Source organism: Anomaloglossus baeobatrachus, chromosome 11 (assembly GCF_048569485.1).
Source record: "Anomaloglossus baeobatrachus isolate aAnoBae1 chromosome 11, aAnoBae1.hap1, whole genome shotgun sequence".
Taxonomy (NCBI): domain Eukaryota; kingdom Metazoa; phylum Chordata; class Amphibia; order Anura; family Aromobatidae; genus Anomaloglossus; species Anomaloglossus baeobatrachus.
The window spans coordinates 46,570,443-46,592,626 of NC_134363.1; positions in this window are offsets into that span (position 1 = coordinate 46,570,443).

A 22,184-nucleotide genomic window follows, 5' to 3' on the forward strand; every position below is an offset into this window, starting at 1 on the left:
AATGGCCAAAAGTTGCAATACCCCACCAAAGGAATAATTTTGCCTCTAAATGGCAAAAAATTGCAATACCCCTCCAAAGGAACAATTTCGCCTCAAAATGCCGAAAAGTTGCATTATCCCCCGAAAGGAACAATTTCGCTTCAAAATGGCCAAAAGTTGCAATACCCCCCAAAGGAACAATTTCGCCTCAAAATGGCAAAAAATTGCAATACCCCTCCAAATGAACAATTTCGCCTCAAAATGCCGAAAAGTTGCATTATCCCCCGAAAGGAACAATTTCGCTTCAAAATGGCCAAAAGTTGCAATACCCCCCCAAAGGAACAATTTCGCTTCAAAATGGCCAAAAGTTGCAATACCACCCAAAGGAACAATTTCGCCTCAAAATGGCAAAAAATTGCAATACCCCCCCAAAGGAACAATTTCGCTTCAAAATGGCCAAAAGTTGCAATACCCCCCCAAAGGAACAATTTCGCTTCAAAATGGCCAAAAGTTGTAATACCCCCCCAAAGGAACAATTTCGCCTCAAAATGGCAAAAAATTGCAATACCCCCCCAAAGGAACAATTTCGCCTCAAAATGCCAAAAAGTTGCAATACCCCCCCAAAGGAACAATTTCGCCTCAAAATGGCAAAAAAATTGCAATACCCCCCAAAGGAACAATTTCGCCTCAAAATGGCAAAAAATTGCAATACCCCCCCAAAAAAACAATTTCGCCTCAAAATGGCAAAAAATTGCAATACCCCCCCAAAGGACAAATTCGCCTCAAAATGCCGAAAAGTTGCATTATCCCCCGAAAGGAACAATTTCGCTTCAAAATGGCCAAAAGTTGCAATACCCCCCAAAGGAACAATTTCGCTTCAAAATGACCAAAAGTTGCAATACCCCCCCAAAGGAACAATTTTGCCTCAAAATGCCGAAAAGTTGCAATACCCCCCCAAAGGAACAATTTCGCTTCAAAATGGCCAAAAGTTGCAATACCCCCCCAAAGGAACAATTTCGCTTCAAAATGCCGAAAAGTTGCAGTACCCCCCCAAAGGAACAATTTCGCCTCAAAATGCCGAAAAGTTGCAATACCCCCCCAAAGGAACAATTTCGCTTCAAAATGGTCAAAAGTTGCAATACCCCCCCCCAAAGGAACAATTTCGCTTCAAAATGGCCAAAAGTTGCAATACCCCCCCAAAGGAACAATTTCGCTTCAAAATGCCGAAAAGTTGCAATGCCCCCCCCAAAGGAACAATTTCGCTTCAAAATGGCCAAAAGTTGCAATACCCCCCAAAGGAACAATTTCGCCTCAAAATGCCGAAAAGTTTAAATACCCCCGAAAGGAACAATTTCGCCTCAAAATGCCGAAAAGTTTCAATACCCCCCGAAAGGAACAATTTCGCCTCAAAATGGAAAAAAAATTGCAATATCCCCCCAAAGGAACAATTTCGCCTCAAAATGCCGAAAAGTTGCAATACCCCCCGAAAGGAACAATTTCGCCTCAAAATGGCAAAAAATTGTAATACCCCCCAAAGGAACAATTTTGCTTCAAAATGGCCAAAAGTTGCAATACCCCCCCAAAGGAACAATTTCGCCTCAAAATGGCAAGAAATTGCAATACCCCCCCAAAGGAATATTTTCGCTTCAAAATGGCCAAAAGTTGCAATACCCCCCCCAAAGGAATAATTTCGCCTCAAAATGCCGAAAAGTTGCAATACCCCCCGAAAGGAACAATTTCGCTTCAAAATGGCCAAAATTTGCAATACCCCCCCAAAGGAACAATTTCGCCTCAAAATGGAAAAAAATTGCAATACCCCCCCAAAGGAACAATTTCGCCTCAAAATGCCGAAAAGTTGCAATACCCCCCGAAAGGAACAATTTCGCCTCAAAATGGCAAAAAATTGTAATACCCCCCAAAGGAACAATTTCGCCTCAAAATGCCGAAAGTTGCAATACCCCCCCAAAGGAACAATTTCGCCTCAAAATGGCAAAAAATTGCAATACCCCCCAAAGGAACAATTTCGTTTCAAAATGCCGAAAAGTTGCATTACCCCCCCAAAGGAACAATTTCGCCTCAAAATGGAAAAAAAATTGCAATATCCCCCCAAAGGAACAATTTCGCCTCAAAATGCCGAAAAGTTTCAATACCCCCTGAAAGGAACAATTTCGCTTCAAAATGGCCAAAAGTTGCAATACCCCACCAAAGGAACAATTTCGCCTCTAAATGTCAAAAAATTGCAATACCCCTCCAAAGGAACAATTTCGCCTCAAAATGCCGAAAAGTTGCATTATCCCCCGAAAGGAACAATTTCGCTTCAAAATGGCAAAAAATTGCAATACCCCCCCAAAGGAACAATTTCGCTTCAAAATGGCCAAAAGTTGCAATACCCCCCAAAGGAACAACTTTGCCTCAAAATGGCAAAAAATTGCAATACCCCCCCAAGGAACAATTTCGCCTCAAAATGCCAAAAAGTTGCAATACCCCCCCAAAGGAACAATTTCGCTTCAAAATGGCCAAAAGTTGTAATACCCCCAAAGGAACAATTTCGCCTCAAAATGGCAAAAAATTGCAATACCCCCCCAAAGGAACAATTTCGCCTCAAAATGCCAAAAAGTTGCAATACCCCCCCAAAGGAACAATTTCGCCTCAAAATGGCAAAAAATTGCAATACCCCCCCAAAGGAACAATTTCGCTTCAAAATGCCGAAAAGTTGCATTACCCCCCCAAAGGAACAATTTCGCTTCAAAATGGCCAAAAGTTGCGATACCCCCCAAAGGAACAATTTCGCCTCAAAATGGCAAAAAATTGTATTACCCCCCAAAGGAACAATTTCGCTTCAAAATGGCAAAAAATTGCAATACCCCCCAAAGGAACAATTTCGCCTCAAAATGGCAAAAAATTGCAATACCCCCCAAAGGAACAAATTCGCCTCAAAATGGCAAAAAGTTGCATTATCCCCCGAAAGGAACAATTTCGCTTCAAAATGGCCAAAAGTTGCAATACCCCCCCAAAGGAACAATTTCGCTTCAAAATGGCCAAAAGTTGCAATACCCCCCAAAGGAACAATTTTGCCTCAAAATGACAAGAAATTGCAATATCCCCCTAAAGGAACAATTTTGCCTCAAAATGACAAGAAATTGCAATACCCCCCCAAAGGAACAATTTTGCCTCAAAATGACAAGAAATTGCAATACCCCCCCAAAGGAACAATTTTGCCTCAAAATGCCGAAAAGTTGCAATACCCCCCTAAAGGAACAATTTCGCTTCAAAATGGCCAAAAGTTGCAATACCCCCCCAAAGGAACAATTTCGCCTCAAAATGCCGAAAAGTTTAAATACCCCCCGAAAGGAACAATTTCGCTTCAAAATGCCGAAAAGTTTAAATACCCCCGAAAGTAACAATTTTGCTTCAAAATGGCCAAGAGTTGCAATACCCCCCCCAATGGAACAATTTCGCCTCAAAATGGCAAAAAATTGCAATACCCCCCAAAGGAACAATTTCGCCTCAAAATGCCGAAAGTTGCAATACCCCCCCAAAGGAACAATTTCGCCTCAAAATGGAAAAAAAATAGCAATATCCCCCCAAAGGAACAATTTCGCCTCAAAATGCCGAAAAGTTTCAATACCCCCCGAAAGGAACAATTTCGCTTCAAAATGGCCAAAAGTTGCAATACCCCACCAAAGGAATAATTTTGCCTCTAAATGGCAAAAAATTGCAATACCCCTCCAAAGGAACAATTTCGCCTCAAAATGCCGAAAAGTTGCATTATCCCCCGAAAGGAACAATTTCGCTTCAAAATGGCCAAAAGTTGCAATACCCCCCCAAAGGAACAATTTCGCCTCAAAATGGCAAAAAATTGCAATACCCCTCCAATTGAACAATTTCGCCTCAAAATGCCGAAAAGTTGCATTATCCCCCGAAAGGAACAATTTCGCTTCAAAATGGCCAAAAGTTGCAATACCCCCCCAAAGGAACAATTTCGCTTCAAAATGGCCAAAAGTTGCAATACCCCCCCAAAGGAACAATTTCGCCTCAATATGGCAAAAAATTGCAATACCCCCTCAAAGGAACAATTTCGCTTCAAAATGGCCAAAAGTTGCAATACCCCCCCAAAGGAACAATTTCGCTTCAAAATGGCCAAAAGTTGTAATACCCCCCCAAAGGAACAATTTCGCCTCAAAATGGCAAAAAATTGCAATACCCCCCCAAAGGAACAATTTCGCCTCAAAATGCCAAAAAGTTGCAATACCCCCCCAAAGGAACAATTTCGCCTCAAAATGGCAAAAAATTGCAATACCCTCCAAAGGAACAATTTCGCCTCAAAATGGCAAAAAATTGCAATACCCCCCCAAAAGAACAATTTCGCCTCAAAATGGCAAAAAATTGCAATACCCCCCCAAAGGACAAATTCGCCTCAAAATGCCGAAAAGTTGCATTATCCCCCGAAAGGAACAATTTCGCTTCAAAATGGCCAAAAGTTGCAATACCCCCAAAGGAACAATTTCGCTTCAAAATGACCAAAAGTTGCAATACCCCCCCAAAGGAACAATTTCGCTTCAAAATGGCCAAAATTTGCAATACCCCCCCAAAGGAACAATTTCGCCTCAAAATGGAAAAAAATTGCAATACCCCCCCAAAGGAACAATTTCGCCTCAAAATGCCGAAAAGTTGCAATACCCCCCGAAAGGAACAATTTCGCCTCAAAATGGCAAAAAATTGCAATACCCCCCAAAGGAACAATTTCGTTTCAAAATGCCGAAAAGTTGCATTACCCCCCCAAAGGAACAATTTCGCCTCAAAATGGAAAAAAAATTGCAATATCCCCCCAAAGGAACAATTTCGTTTCAAAATGCCGAAAGTTGCAATACCCCCCGAAAGGAACAATTTCGCCTCAAAATGGCAAAAAATTGCAATACCCCCCAAAGGAACAATTTCGTTTCAAAATGCCGAAAAGTTGCATTACCCCCCCAAAGGAACAATTTCGCCTCAAAATGGAAAAAAAATTGCAATATCCCCCCAAAGGAACAATTTCGCCTCAAAATGCCGAAAAGTTTCAATACCCCCTGAAAGGAACAATTTCGCTTCAAAATGGCCAAAAGTTGCAATACCCTACCAAAGGAACAATTTCGCCTCTAAATGTCAAAAAATTGCAATACCCCTCCAAGGGAACAATTTCGCCTCAAAATGCCGAAAAGTTGCATTATCCCCCGAAAGGAACAATTTCGCTTCAAAATGGCAAAAAATTGCAATACCCCCCCAAAGGAACAATTTCGCTTCAAAATGGCCAAAAGTTGCAATACCCCCCCAAAGGAACAACTTTGCCTCAAAATGGCAAAAAATTGCAATACCCCCCAAGGAACAATTTCGCCTCAAAATGCCAAAAAGTTGCAATACCCCCCCAAAGGAACAATTTCGCTTCAAAATGGCCAAAAGTTGTAATACCCCCCCAAAGGAACAATTTCGCCTCAAAATGGCAAAAAATTGCAATACCCCCCAAAGGAACAATTTCGCCTCAAAATGCCAAAAAGTTGCAATACCCCCCCAAAGGAACAATTTCGCCTCAAAATGGCAAAAAATTGCAATACCCCCCCAAAGGAACAATTTCGCTTCAAAATGCCGAAAAGTTGCATTACCCCCCCAAAGGAACAATTTCGCTTCAAAATGGCCAAAAGTTGCGATACCCCCCAAAGGAACAATTTCGCCTCAAAATGGCAAAAAATTGTATTACCCCCCAAAGGAACAATTTCGCTTCAAAATGGCAAAAAATTGCAATACCCCCCAAAGGAACAATTTCGCCTCAAAATGGCAAAAAATTGCAATACCCCCCCAAAGGAACAAATTCGCCTCAAAATGGCGAAAAGTTGCATTATCCCCCGAAAGGAACAATTTCGCTTCAAAATGGCCAAAAGTTGCAATACCCCCCCAAAGGAACAATTTCGCTTCAAAATGGCCAAAAGTTGCAATACCCCCCCAAAGGAACAATTTTGCCTCAAAATGACAAGAAATTGCAATATCCCCCTAAAGGAACAATTTTGCCTCAAAATGACAAGAGATTGCAATACCCCCCCAAAGGAACAATTTTTGCCTCAAAATGACAAGAAATTGCAATACCCCCCAAAGGAACAATTTTGCCTCAAAATGACAAGAAATTGCAATACCCCCCCAAAGGAACAATTTTGCCTCAAAATGCCGAAAAGTTGCAATACCCCCCTAAAGGAACAATTTCGCTTCAAAATGGCCAAAAGTTGCAATACCCCCCCAAAGGAACAATTTCGCCTCAAAATGCCGAAAAGTTTAAATACCCCCCGAAAGGAACAATTTCGCTTCAAAATGCCGAAAAGTTTAAATACCCCCGAAAGTAACAATTTTGCTTCAAAATGGCCAAAAGTTGCAATACCCCCCCAAAGGAACAATTTCGCCTCAAAATGACAAGAAATTGCAATACCCCCCCAAAGGAACAATTTCGCTTCAAAATGGCCAAGAGTTGCAATACCCCCCCAAAGGAACAATTTCGCCTCAAAATGGCAAAAAATTGCAATACCCCCCCAAAGGAACAATTTCGCCTCAAAATGCCGAAAGTTGCAATACCCCCCAAAGGAACAATTTCGCCTCAAAATGGAAAAAAAATAGCAATATCCCCCCAAAGGAACAATTTCGCCTCAAAATGCCGAAAAGTTTCAATACCCCCCGAAAGGAACAATTTCGCTTCAAAATGGCCAAAAGTTGCAATACCCCCCCAAAGGAACAATTTCGCCTCAAAATGGCAAAAAAATTGCAATACCCCTCCAAATAAACAATTTCGCCTCAAAATGCCGAAAAGTTGCATTATCCCCCGAAAGGAACAATTTCGCTTCAAAATGGCCAAAAGTTGCAATACCCCCCCAAAGGAACAATTTCGCCTCAAAATGGCAAAAAAATTGCAATACCCCTCCAAATAAACAATTTCGCCTCAAAATGCCGAAAAGTTGCATTATCCCCCGAAAGGAACAATTTCGCTTCAAAATGGCCAAAAGTTGCAATACCCCCCCAAAGGAACAATTTCGCTTCAAAATGGCCAAAAGTTGCAATACCCCCCCAAAGGAACAATTTCGCCTCAAAATGGCAAAAAATTGCAATACCCCCCCAAAGGAACAATTTCGCTTCAAAATGGCCAAAAGTTGCAATACCCCCCCAAAGGAACAATTTCGCTTCAAAATGGCCAAAAGTTGTAATACCCCCCCAAAGGAACAATTTCGCCTCAAAATGGCAAAAAATTGCAATACCCCCCCAAAGGAACAATTTCGCCTCAAAATGCCAAAAAGTTGCAATACCCCCCCAAAGGAACAATTTCGCCTCAAAATGGCAAAAAATTGCAATACCCTCCAAAGGAACAATTTCGCCTCAAAATGGAAAAAAATTGCAATACCCCCCCAAAAGAACAATTTCGCCTCAAAATGGCAAAAAATTGCAATACCCCCCCAAAGGACAAATTTGCCTCAAAATGCCGAAAAGTTGCATTATCCCCCGAAAGGAACAATTTCGCTTCAAAATGGCCAAAAGTTGCAATACCCCCCAAAGGAACAATTTCGCTTCAAAATGGCCAAAAGTTGCAATACCCCCCCAAAGGAACAATTTCGCTTCAAAATGCCGAAAAGTTGCAATACCCCCCCAAAGGAACAATTTCGCCTCAAAATGCCGAAAAGTTGCAATACCCCCCCAAAGGAACAATTTCGCTTCAAAATGGTCAAAAGTTGCAATACCCCCCCCAAAGGAACAATTTCGCTTCAAAATGGCCAAAAGTTGCAATACCCCCCCAAAGGAACAATTTCGCTTCAAAATGCCGAAAAGTTGCAATGCCCCCCCCAAAGGAACAATTTCGCTTCAAAATGGCCAAAAGTTGCAATACCCCCCAAAGGAACAATTTCGCCTCAAAATGCCGAAAAGTTTAAATACCCCCGAAAGGAACAATTTCGCTTCAAAATGCCGAAAAGTTTAAATACCCCCCGAAAGGAACAATTTTGCTTCAAAATGGCCAAAAGTTGCAATACCCCCCCAAAGGAACAATTTCGCCTCAAAATGGCAAGAAATTGTAATACCCCCCCAAAGGAACAATTTCGCTTCAAAATGGCCAAAAGTTGCAATACCCCCCCAAAGGAATAATTTCGCCTCAAAATGCCGAAAAGTTGCAATACCCCCCCAAAGGAACAATTTCGCCTCAAAATGGCAAAAAATTGCAATACCCCCCAAAGGAACAATTTCGTTTCAAAATGCCGAAAAGTTGCATTACCCCCCCAAAGGAACAATTTCGCCTCAAAATGGAAAAAAAATTGCAATATCCCCCCAAAGGAACAATTTCGCCTCAAAATGGCAAAAAATTGCAATACCCCCCCAAAGGAACAATTTCGCCTCAAAATGCCGAAAGTTGCAATACCCCCCAAAGGAACAATTTCGCCTCAAAATGGAAAAAAAATAGCAATATCCCCCCAAAGGAACAATTTCGCCTCAAAATGCCGAAAAGTTTCAATACCCCCCGAAAGGAACAATTACGCTTCAAAATGGCCAAAAGTTGCAATACCCCACCAAAGGAATAATTTTGCCTCTAAATGGCAAAAAATTGCAATACCCCTCCAAAGGAACAATTTCGCCTCAAAATGCCGAAAAGTTGCATTATCCCCCGAAAGGAACAATTTCGCTTCAAAATGGCCAAAAGTTGCAATACCCCCCCAAAGGAACAATTTCGCCTCAAAATGGCAAAAAAATTGCAATACCCCTCCAAATGAACAATTTCGCCTCAAAATGCCGAAAAGTTGCATTATCCCCCGAAAGGAACAATTTCGCTTCAAAATGGCCAAAAGTTGCAATACCCCCCCAAAGGAACAATTTCGCTTCAAAATGGCCAAAAGTTGCAATACCCCCCCAAAGGAACAATTTCGCCTCAAAATGGCAAAAAATTGCAATACCCCCCCAAAGGAACAATTTCGCTTCAAAATGGCCAAAAGTTGCAATACCCCCCCAAAGGAACAATTTCGCTTCAAAATGGCCAAAAGTTGTAATACCCCCCCAAAGGAACAATTTCGCCTCAAAATGGCAAAAAATTGCAATACCCCCCCAAAGGAACAATTTCGCCTCAAAATGCCAAAAAGTTGCAATACCCCCCCAAAGGAACAATTTCGCCTCAAAATTGCAAAAAATTGCAATACCCTCCAAAGGAACAATTTCGCCTCAAAATGGCAAAAAATTGCAATACCCCCCCAAAAGAACAATTTCGCCTCAAAATGGCAAAAAATTGCAATACCCCCCCAAAGGACAAATTTGCCTCAAAATGCCGAAAAGTTGCATTATCCCCCGAAAGGAACAATTTCGCTTCAAAATGGCCAAAAGTTGCAATACCCCCCAAAGGAACAATTTCGCTTCAAAATGGCCAAAAGTTGCAATACCCCCCCAAAGGAACAATTTCGCTTCAAAATGCCGAAAAGTTGCAATACCCCCCCAAAGGAACAATTTCGCCTCAAAATGCCGAAAAGTTGCAATACCCCCCCAAAGGAACAATTTCGCTTCAAAATGGTCAAAAGTTGCAATACCCCCCCCCAAAGGAACAATTTCGCTTCAAAATGGCCAAAAGTTGCAATACCCCCCCAAAGGAACAATTTCGCTTCAAAATGCCGAAAAGTTGCAATGCCCCCCCAAAGGAACAATTTCGCTTCAAAATGGCCAAAAGTTGCAATACCCCCCAAAGGAACAATTTCGCCTCAAAATGCCGAAAAGTTTAAATACCCCCGAAAGGAACAATTTCGCTTCAAAATGCCGAAAAGTTTAAATACCCCCCGAAAGGAACAATTTTGCTTCAAAATGGCCAAAAGTTGCAATACCCCCCCAAAGGAACAATTTCGCCTCAAAATGGCAAGAAATTGCAATACCCCCCCAAAGGAACAATTTCGCTTCAAAATGGCCAAAAGTTGCAATACCCCCCCAAAGGAATAATTTCGCCTCAAAATGCCGAAAAGTTGCAATACCCCCCCAAAGGAACAATTTCGCCTCAAAATGGCAAAAAATTGCAATACCCCCCAAAGGAACAATTTCGTTTCAAAATGCCGAAAAGTTGCATTACCCCCCCAAAGGAACAATTTCGCCTCAAAATGGAAAAAAAATTGCAATATCCCCCCAAAGGAACAATTTCGCCTCAAAATGCCGAAAAGTTTCAATACCCCCTGAAAGGAACAATTTCGCTTCAAAATGGCCAAAAGTTGCAATACCCCACCAAAGGAACAATTTCGCCTCTAAATGTCAAAAAATTGCAATACCCCTCCAAAGGAACAATTTCGCCTCAAAATGCCGAAAAGTTGCATTATCCCCCGAAAGGAACAATTTCGCTTCAAAATGGCAAAAAATTGCAATACCCCCCCAAAGGAACAATTTCGCTTCAAAATGGCCAAAAGTTGCAATACCCCCCCAAAGGAACAACTTTGCCTCAAAATGGCAAAAAATTGCAATACCCCCCCAAGGAACAATTTCGCCTCAAAATGCCAAAAAGTTGCAATACCCCCCCAAAGGAACAATTTCGCTTTAAAATGGCCAAAAGTTGTAATACCCCCCAAAGGAACAATTTCGCCTCAAAATGGCAAAAAATTGCAATACCCCCCCAAAATGCCAAAAAGTTGCAATACCCCCCCAAAGGAACAATTTCGCCTCAAAATGGCAAAAAATTGCAATAACCCCCCAAAGGAACAATTTCGCTTCAAAATGCCGAAAAGTTGCATTACCCCCCCAAAGGAACAATTTCGCTTCAAAATGGCCAAAAGTTGCGATACCCCCCAAAGGAACAATTTCGCCTCAAAATGGCAAAAAATTGTATTACCCCCCAAAGGAACAATTTCGCTTCAAAATGGCAAAAAATTGCAATACCCCCCAAAGGAACAATTTCGCTTCAAAATGGCCAAAAGTTGCAATACCCCCCCAAAGGAACAATTTTGCCTCAAAATGACAAGAAATTGCAATATCCCCCTAAAGGAACAATTTTGCCTCAAAATGACAAGAAATTGCAATACAACCCCAAAGGAACAATTTTGCCTCAAAATGACAAGAAATTGCAATACCCCCCCAAAGGAACAATTTTGCCTCAAAATGACAAGAAATTGCAATACCCCCCCAAAGGAACAATTTTGCCTCAAAATGCCGAAAAGTTGCAATACCCCCCTAAAGGAACAATTTCGCTTCAAAATGGCCAAAAGTTGCAATACCCCCCCAAAGGAACAATTTCGCCTCAAAATGGCAAAAAATTGCAATACCCCCCAAAGGAACAATTTCGCCTCAAAATGCCAAAAAGTTGCAATACCCCCCAAAGGAACAATTTCGCTTCAAAATGGCCAAAAGTTGCAATACCCCCCCAAAGGAACAATTTCGCTTCAAAATGGCCAAAAGTTGCAATACCCCCCCAAAGCAACAATTTCGCCTGAAAATGGCAATAAATTGCAATACCCCCCCAAAAGAACAATTTTGCCTCAAAATGCGGAAAAGTTGCAATACCCCCCCAAAGGAACAATTTCGCTTCAAAATGGCCAAAAGTTGCAATACCCCCCCAAAGGAACAATTTCGCTTCAAAATGCCGAAAAGTTGCAATACCCCCCCAAAGGAACAATTTCGCCTCAAAATGCCGAAAATTTGCAATACCCCCCCAAAGGAACAATTTCGCTTCAAAATGGTAAAAAGTTGCAATACCCCCCCAAAGGAACAATTTCGCTTCAAAATGGCCAAAAGTTGCAATACCCCCCCAAGGGAACAATTTCGCTTCAAAATGCCGAAAAGTTGCAATGCCCCCCCCAAAGGAACAATTTCGCTTCAAAATGGCCAAAAGTTGCAATACCCCCCCAAAGGAACAATTTCGCCTCAAAATGCCGAAAAGTTTAAATACCCCCCGAAAGGAACAATTTCGCTTCAAAATGCCAAAAAGTTTAAATACCCCCCGAAAGGAACAATTTTGCTTCAAAATGGCCAAAAGTTGCAATACCCCCCCAAAGGAACAATTTCGCCTCAAAATGGCAAGAAATTGCAATACCCCCCAAAGGAACAATTTCGCCTCAAAATGCCGAAAAGTTGCAATACCCCCCGAAAGGAACAATTTCGCTTCAAAATGGCCAAAAGTTGCAATACCCCCCCAAAGGAACAATTCCGCCTCAAATTGGCAAAAAATTGCAATACCCCCCCAAAGGAACAATTTCGCTTCAAAATGGCCAAAAGTTGCAATACCCCCCGAAAGGAACAATTTTGCTTCAAAATGGCCAAAAGTTGCAATACCCCCCCAAAGGAACAATTTCGCCTCAAAATGGCAAAAAACTGCAATACCCCCCCAAAGGAACAATTTTGCCTCAAAATGCCGAAAAGTTGCAATACCCCCCCCAAAGGAACAATTTCGCTTCAAAATGGCCAAAAGTTGCAATACCCCCCCAAAGGAACAATTTCGCTTCAAAATGCCGAAAAGTTGCAATACCCCCCCAAAGGAACAATTTCGCCTCAAAATGCCGAAAAGTTGCAATACCCCCCCAAGGAACAATTTCGCTTCAAAATGGCCAAAAGTTGCAATGCCCACCCAAAGGAACAATTTTGCTTCAAAATGGCCAAAAGTTGCAATACCCCCCCAAAGGAACAATTTCGCCTCAAAATGCCGAAAAGTTTAAATACCCCCCGAAAGGAACAATTTCGCTTCAAAATGCCGAAAAGTTTAAATACCCCCGAAAGGAACAATTTTGCTTCAAAATGGCCAAAAGTTGCAATACCCCCCCAAAGGAACAATTTTGCCTCAAAATGACAAGAAATTCCAATACCCCCCAAAGGAACAATTTCGCCTCAAAATGCCGAAATTTGCAATACCCCCCGAAAGGAACAATTTCGCTTCAAAATGGCCAAAAGTTGCAATACCCCCCCAAAGGAACAATTCCGCCTCAAAATGGCAAAAAATTGCAATACCCCCCCGAAAGGAACAATTTCGCTTCAAAATGGCCAAAAGTTGCAATACCCCCCCAAAGGAACAATTTCGCCTCAAAATGGAAAAAAATTGCAATACCCCCCCAAAGGAACAATTTCGCCTCAAAATGCCGAAAAGTTGCATTATTTCCCGAAAGGAACAATTTCGCTTCAAAATGGCCAAAAGTTGCAATACCCCCCAAAGGAACAATTTCGCCTCAAAATGGCAAAAAATTGCAATACCCCCCCAAAGGAACAATTTCGCTTCAAAATGGCCAAAAGTTGCAATACCCCCTCAAAGGAACAATTTCGCCTCAAAATGGCAAAAAATTGCAATACCCCCACAAGGAACAATTTCGCCTCAAAATGCCGAAAAGTTGCAATACCCCCCCAAAGGAACAATTTCGCTTCAAAATGGCCAAAAGTTGTAATACCCCCCCAAAGGAACAATTTCGCCTCAAAATGGCAAAAAATTGCAATACCCTCCCAAAGGAACAATTTCGCCTCAAAATGCCAAAAAGTTGCAATACCCCCCCAAAGGAACAATTTCGCCTCAAAATGGCAAAAAATTGCAATACCCCCCCAAAGGAACAATTTCGCTTCAAAATGCCGAAAAGTTGCATTACCCCCCCAAAGGAACAATTTCGCTTCAAAATGGCCAAAAGTTGTAATACCCCCCCAAAGGAACAATTTCGCCTCAAAATGGCAAAAAATTGCAATACCCCCCAAAAGAACAATTTCGCCTCAAAATGCCAAAAAGTTGCAATACCCCCCCAAAGGAACAATTTCGCTTCAAAATGGCCAAAAGTTGCAATACCCCCCCAAAGGAACAATTTCGCTTCAAAATGGCCAAAAGTTGCAATACCCCCCCAAAGGAACAATTTCGCCTGAAAATGGCAATAAATTGCAATACCCCCCCAAAAGAACAATTTTGCCTCAAAATGCGGAAAAGTTGCAATACCCCCCCAAAGGAACAATTTCGCTTCAAAATGGCCAAAAGTTGCAATACCCCCCCAAAGGAACAATTTCGCTTCAAAATGCCGAAAAGTTGCAATACCCCCCCAAAGGAACAATTTCGCTTCAAAATGGCCAAAAGTTGCAATACCCCCCCAAAGGAACAATTTCGCTTCAAAATGGCCAAAAGTTGCAATACCCCCCCAAAGGAACAATTTCGCTTCAAAATGGCCAAAAGTTGCAATACCCCCCCAAAGGAACAATTTCGCCTGAAAATGGCAATAAATTGCAATACCCCCCCAAAAGAACAATTTTGCCTCAAAATGCGGAAAAGTTGCAATGCCCCCCCCAAAGGAACAATTTCGCTTCAAAATGGCCAAAAGTTGCAATACCCCCCCAAAGGAACAATTTCGCCTCAAAATGCCGAAAAGTTTAAATACCCCCCGAAAGGAACAATTTCGCTTCAAAATGCCAAAAAGTTTAAATACCCCCCGAAAGGAACAATTTTGCTTCAAAATGGCCAAAAGTTGCAATACCCCCCCAAAGGAACAATTTCGCCTCAAAATGGCCAAAAGTTGCAATACCCCCCCAAAGGAACAATTTCGCCTCAAAATGGCAAAAAACTGCAATACCCCCCCAAAGGAACAATTTTGCCTCAAAATGCCGAAAAGTTGCAATACCCCCCCAAAGGAACAATTTCGCTTCAAAATGGCCAAAAGTTGCAATACCCCCCCAAAGGAACAATTTCGCTTCAAAATGCCGAAAAGTTGCAATACCCCCCCAAAGGAACAATTTCGCCTCAAAATGGCAAAAAACTGCAATACCCCCCCAAAGGAACAATTTTGCCTCAAAATGCCGAAAAGTTGCAATACCCCCCCCAAAGGAACAATTTCGCTTCAAAATGGCCAAAAGTTGCAATACACCCCGAAAGGAACAATTTCGCTTCAAAATGGCCAAAAGTTGCAATACCCCCCCAAAGGAACAATTTCGCCTCAAAATGGCAAAAAACTGCAATACCCCCCCAAAGGAACAATTTTGCCTCAAAATGCCGAAAAGTTGCAATACCCCCCCCAAAGGAACAATTTCGCTTCAAAATGGCCAAAAGTTGCAATACCCCCCCAAAGGAACAATTTCGCTTCAAAATGCCGAAAAGTTGCAATACCCCCCCAAAGGAACAATTTCGCCTCAAAATGCCGAAAAGTTGCAATACCCCCCCAAGGAACAATTTCGCTTCAAAATGGCCAAAAGTTGCAATGCCCACCCAAAGGAACAATTTTGCTTCAAAATGGCCAAAAGTTGCAATACCCCCCCAAAGGAACAATTTCGCCTCAAAATGCCGAAAAGTTTAAATACCCCCCGAAAGGAACAATTTCGCTTCAAAATGCCGAAAAGTTTAAATACCCCCGAAAGGAACAATTTTGCTTCAAAATGGCCAAAAGTTGCAATACCCCCCCAAAGGAACAATTTCGCCTCAAAATGACAAGAAATTCCAATACCCCCCAAAGGAACAATTTCGCCTCAAAATGCCGAAAAGTTGCAATACCCCCCGAAAGGAACAATTTCACTTCAAAATGGCCAAAAGTTGCAATACCCCCCCAAAGGAACAATTCCGCCTCAAAATGGCAAAAAATTGCAATACCCCCCCGAAAGGAACAATTTCGCTTCAAAATGGCCAAAAGTTGCAATACCCCCCCAAAGGAACAATTTCGCCTCAAAATGGAAAAAAATTGCAATACCCCCCCAAAGGAACAATTTCGCCTCAAAATGCCGAAAAGTTGCATTATCCCCCGAAAGGAACAATTTCACTTCAAAATGGCCAAAAGTTGTAATACCCCCCCAAAGGAACAATTTCGCCTCAAAATGGCAAAAAATTGCAATACCCCCCCAAAGGAACAATTTCGCCTCAAAATGCCAAAAAGTTGCAATACCCCCCCAAAGGAACAATTTCGCTTCAAAATGCCGAAAAGTTGCATTATCCCCCCAAAGGAACAATTTCGCTTCAAAATGGCCAAAAGTTGCAATACCCCCCCCAAAGGAACAATTTCGCCTCAAAATGCCGAAAAGTTGCAATACCCCCCGAAAGGAACAATTTCGCTTCAAAATGGCCAAAAGTTGCAATACCCCCCCAAAGGAACAATTTCGCCTCAAAATGCCGAAAAGTTGCAATACCCCCCCAAAGGAACAATTTCGCTTCAAAATGGTCAAAAGTTGCAATACCCCCCCAAAGGAACAATTTCGCTTCAAAATGGCCAAAAGTTGCAATACCCCCCCAAAGGAACAATTTCGCTTCAAAATGGCCAAAAGTTGCAATACCCCCCAAAGGAACAATTTCGCTTCAAAATGCCGAAAAGTTGCAATACCCCCCCCAAAGGAACAATTTCGCTTCCAAATGGCCAAAAGTTGCAATACCCCCCCCAAAGGAACAATTTCGCCTCAAAATGCCGAAAAGTTTAAATACCCCCCGAAAGGAACAATTTCGCTTCAAAATGCCGAAAAGTTTAAATACCCCCTGAAAGGAACAATTTTGCTTCAAAATGGCCAAAAGTTGCAATACCCCCCCAAAGGAACAATTTCGCCTCAAAATTGCAAGAAATTGCAATACCCCCCAAAGGAACAATTTCGCCTCAAAATGCCGAAAAGTTGCAATACCCCCCGAAAGGAACAATTTCGCTTCAAAATGGCCAAAAGTTGCAATACCCCCCCAAAGGAACAATTTCGCCTCAAAATGGCAAAAAACTGCAATACCCCCCCAAAGGAACAATTTTGCCTCAAAATGCCGAAAAGTTGCAATACCCCCCCCAAAGGAACAATTTCGCTTCAAAATGGCCAAAAGTTGCAATACCCCCCCAAAGGAACAATTTCGCCTCAAAATGCCGAAAAGTTGCAATACCCCCCCAAAGGAACAATTTCGCTTCAAAATGGTCAAAAGTTGCAATACCCCCCCAAAGGAACAATTTCGCTTCAAAATGGCCAAAAGTTGCAATACCCCCCCAAAGGAACAATTTCGCTTCAAAATGCCGAAAAGTTGCAATGCCCCCCCAAAGGAACAATTTCGCTTCAAAATGGCCAAAAGTTGCAATACCCCCCCAAAGGAACAATTTCGCCTCAAAATGCCGAAAAGTTTAAATACCACCCGAAAGGAACAATTTCGCTTCAAAATGCCGAAAAGTTTAAATACCCCCTGAAAGGAACAATTTTGCTTCAAAATGGCCAAAAGTTGCAATACCCCCCCAAAGGAACAATTTCGCCTCAAAATGGCAAGAAATTGCAATACCCCCCAAAGGAACAATTTCGCCTCAAAATGCCGAAAAGTTGCAATACCCCCCGAAAGGAACAATTTCGCTTCAAAATGGCCAAAAGTTGCAATACCCCCCCAAAGGAACAATTCCGCCTCAAAATGGCAAAAAATTGCTATACCCCCCCAAAGGAACAATTTCGCTTCAAAATGGCCAAAAGTTGCAATACCCCCCGAAAGGAACAATTTCGCTTCAAAATGGCCAAAAGTTGCAATACCCCCCCAAAGGACAATTTCGCCTCAAAATGGCAAAAAACTGCAATACCCCCCCAAAGGAACAATTTTGCCTCAAAATGCCGAAAAGTTGCAATACCCCCCCAAAGGAACAATTTCGCTTCAAAATGGCCAAAAGTTGCAATACCCCCCCCAAAGGAACAATTTCGCTTCAAAATGCCGAAAAGTTGCAATACCCCCCCAAAGGAACAATTTCGCCTCAAAATGCCGAAAAGTTCCAATACCCCCCCAAAGGAACAATTTCGCTTCAAAATGCCGAAAAGTTGCAATGCCCCCCCAAGGAACAATTTCGCTTCAAAATGGCCAAAAGTTGCAATACCCCCCCAAAGGAACAATTTTGCTTCAAAATGGCCAAAAGTTGCAATACCCCCCCAAAGGAACAATTTCGCCTCAAAATGCCGAAAAGTTTAAATACCCCCCGAAAGGAACAATTTCGCTTCAAAATGCCGAAAAGTTTAAATACCCCCGAAAGGAACAATTTTGCTTCAAAATGGCCAAAAGTTGCAATACCCCCCCAAAGGAACAATTTCGCCTCAAAATGACAAGAAATTCCAATACCCCCCCAAAGGAACAATTTCGCCTCAAAATGCCGAAAAGTTGCAATACCCCCCGAAAGGAACAATTTCGCTTCAAAATGGCCAAAAGTTGCAATACCCCCCCAAAGGAACAATTCCGCCTCAAAATGGCAAAAAATTGCAATACCCCCCCAAAGGAACAATTTCGCCTCAAAATGCTGAAAAGTTGCATTATCCCCCGAAAAGAACAATTTCGCTTCAAAATGGCCAAAAGTTGCAATACCCCCCCAAAGGAACAATTTCGCCTCAAAATGGCAAAAAATTGCAATACCCCCCCAAAGGAACAATTTCGCTTCAAAATGGCCAAAAGTTGCAATACCCCCCCAAAGGAACAATTTCGCCTCAAAATGGCAAAAAATTGCAATACCCCCAAAAGGAACAATTTCGCCTCAAAATGCCGAAAAGTTGCAATACCCCCCCAAAGGAACAATTTCGCTTCAAAATGGCCAAAAGTTGTAATACCCCCCCAAAGGAACAATTTCGCCTCAAAATGGCAAAAAATTGCAATACCCCCCCAAAGGAACAATTTCGCCTCAAAATGCCAAAAAGTTGCAATACCCCCCAAAGGAACAATTTCGCCTCTAAATGGCAAAAAATTGCAATACCCCCCCAAAGGAACAATTTCGCTTCAAAATGCCGAAAAGTTGCATTACCCCCCCAAAGGAACAATTTCGCTTCAAAATGGCCAAAAGTTGCAATACCCCCCCAAAGGAACAATTCCGCCTCAAAATGGCAAAAAATTGCAATACCCCCCAAAGGAACAATTTCGCTTCAAAATGGCCAAAAGTTGCAATACCCCCCCAAAGGAACAATTTCGCTTCAAAATGGCCAAAAGTTGCAATACCCCCCCAAAGGAACAATTTCGCCTCAAAATGGCAAGAAATTGCAATACCCCCCCAAAGGAACAATTTCGCCTCAAAATGCCGAAAAGTTGCAATACCCCCCGAAAGGAACAATTTCGCTTCAAAATGGCCTAAAGTTGCAATACCCCCCCAAAGAAACAATTCCGCCTCAAAATGGCAAAAAATTGCAATACCCCCCAAAGGAACAATTTCGCTTCAAAATGGCCAAAAGTTGCAATACGCCCCCCAAAGGAACAATTTCGCCTCAAAATGCCGAAAAGTTGCAATACCCCCCGAAAGGAACAATTTCGCTTCAAAATGGCCAAAAGTTGCAATACCCCCCCAAAGGAACAATTTCGCCTCAAAATGGCAAAAAACTGCAATACCCCCCCAAAGGAACAATTTTGCCTCAAAATGCCGAAAAGTTGCAATACCCCCCCAAAGGAACAATTTCGCTTCAAAATGGCCAAAAGTTGCAATACCCCCCCAAAGGAACAATTTCGCTTCAAAATGCCGAAAAGTTGCAATACCCCCCCAAAGGAACAATTTCGCCTCAAAATGCCGAAAAGTTGCAATACCCCCCCAAAGGATCAATTTCGCTTCAAAATGGTCAAAAGTTGCAATACCCCCCGAAAGGAACAATTTCGCTTCAAAATGGCCAAAAGTTGCAATACCCCCCCAAAGGAACAATTTCGCTTCAAAATGCCGAAAAGTTGCAATGCCCCCCCAAAGGAACAATTTCGCTTCAAAATGGCCAAAAGTTGCAATACCCCCCCAAAGGAACAATTTCGCTTCAAAATGGCCAAAAGTTGCAATACCCCCCCAAAGGAACAATTTCGCCTCAAAATGCCGAAAAGTTTAAATACCCCCCGAAAGGAACAATTTCGCTTCAAAATGCCGAAAAGTTTAAATACCCCCGAAAGGAACAATTTTGCTTCAAAATGGCCAAAAGTTGCAATACCCCCCCAAAGGAACAATTTCGCCTCAAAATGACAAGAAATTGCAATACCCCCCAAAGGAACAATTTCGCTTCAAAATGGCCAAAAGTTGCAATACCCCCCAAAGGAACAATTCCGCCTCAAAATGGCAAAAAATTGCAATACCCCCCCGAAAGGAACAATTTCGCTTCAAAATGGCCAAAAGTTGCAATACCCCCCCAAAGGAACAATTTCGCCTCAAAATGGAAAAAAATTGCAATACCCCCCCAAAGGAACAATTTCGCCACAAAATGCCGAAAAGTTGCATTATCCCCCGAAAGGAACAATTTCGCTTCAAAATGGCCAAAAGTTGCAATACCCCCCCAAAGGAACAATTTCGCTTCAAAATGGCCAAAAGTTGCAATACCCCCCCCAAAGGAACAATTTCGCCTCAAAATGTTAAAAAATTGCAATACCCCCCAAAGGAACAATTTCGCTTCAAAATGGCCAAAAGTTGCAATACCCCCCCAAAGGAACAATTTCGCTTCAAAATGCCGAAAAGTTGCAATACCCCCCCAAAGGAACAATTTCGCCTCAAAATGCCGAAAAGTTGCAATACCCCCCCAAAAGGATCAATTTCGCTTCAAAATGGTCAAAAGTTGCAATACCCCCCCAAAGGAAAAATTTCGCTTCAAAATGGCCAAAAGTTGCAATACCCCCCCAAAGGAACAATTTCGCTTCAAAATGCCGAAAAGTTTCAATACCCCCCCAAAGGAACAATTCCGCCTCAAAATGGCAAAAAATTGCAATACCCCCCGAAAGGAACAATTTCGCTTCAAAATGGCCAAAGGTTGCAATACCCCCCCAAAGGAACAATTTCGCCTCAAAATGGAAAAAAATTGCAATACCCCCCCAAAGGAACAATTTCGCCTCAAAATGACGAAAAGTTGCATTATCCCCCGAAAGGAACAATTTCGCTTCAAAATGGCCAAAAGTTGCAATACCCCCCCAAAGGAACAATTTCGCTTCAAAATGGCCAAAAGTTGTAATACCCCCCCAAAGGAACAATTTCGCCTCAAAATGGCAAAAAATTGCAATACCCCCCCAAAGGAACAATTTCGCCTCAAAATGCCAAAAAGTTGCAATACCCCCCCAAAGGAACAATTTCGCCTCAAAATGGCAAAAAATTGCAATACCCCCCCAAAGGAACAATTTCGCTTCAAAATGCCGAAAAGTTGCATTACCCCCCCAAAGGAACAATTTCGCTTCAAAATGGCCAAAAGTTGCAATACCCCCCCAAAGGAACAATTCCGCCTCAAAATGGCAAAAAATTGGAATACCCCCCCAAAGGAACAATTGCGCTTCAAAATGGCCAAAAGTTGCAATACCCCCCCAAAGGAACAATTTCGCCTCAAAATGCCGAAAAGTTGCAATACCCCCCGAAAGGAACAATTTCGCTTCAAAATGGCCAAAAGTTGCAATACCCCCCAAAGGAACAATTTCGCCTCAAAATGGCAAGAAATTGCAATACCCCCCCAAAGGAACAATTTCGCCTCAAAATGCCGAAAAGTTGCAATACCCCCCGAAAGGAACAATTTCGCTTCAAAATGGCCAAAAGTTGCAATACCCCCCCAAAGGAACAATTCCGCCTCAAAATGGCAAAAAATTGCAATACCCCCCCAAAGGAACAATTTCGCTTCAAAATGGCCAAAAGTTGCAATACCCCCCCAAAGGAACAATTTCGCCTCAAAATGCCGAAAAGTTGCAATACCCCCCGAAAGGAACAATTTTGCCTCAAAATGCCGAAAAGTTGCAATACCCCCCCAAAGGAACAATTTTGCTTCAAAATGGCCAAAAGTTGCAATACCCCCCCAAACGAACAATTTCGCTTCAAAATGCCGAAAAGTTGCAATACCCCCCCAAAGGAACAATTTCGCCTCAAAATGCCGAAAAGTTGCAATACCCCCCCAAAGGAACAATTTCGCTTCAAAATGGCCAAAAGTTGCAATACCCCCCCAAAGGAACAATTTCGCTTCAAAATGCCGAAAAGTTGCAATGCCCCCCCAAAGGAACAATTTCGCTTCAAAATGGCCAAAAGTTGCAATACCCCCCCAAAGGAACAATTTCGCTTCAAAATGGCCAAAAGTTGCAATACCCCCCGAAAGGAACAATTTCGCTTCAAAATGCCGAAAAGTTTAAATACCCCCGAAAGGAACAATTTTGCTTCAAAATGCCGAAAAGTTTAAATACCCCCGCAAGGAACAATTTTGCTTCAAAATGGCCAAAAGTTGCAATACCCCCCCAAAGGAACAATTTCGCCTCAAAATGACAAGAAATTGCAATACCCCCCCAAAGGAACAATTCCGCCTCAAAATGGCAAAAAATTGCAATACCCCCCCGAAAGGAACAATTTCGCTTCAAAATGGCCAAAAGTTGCAATACCCCCCCA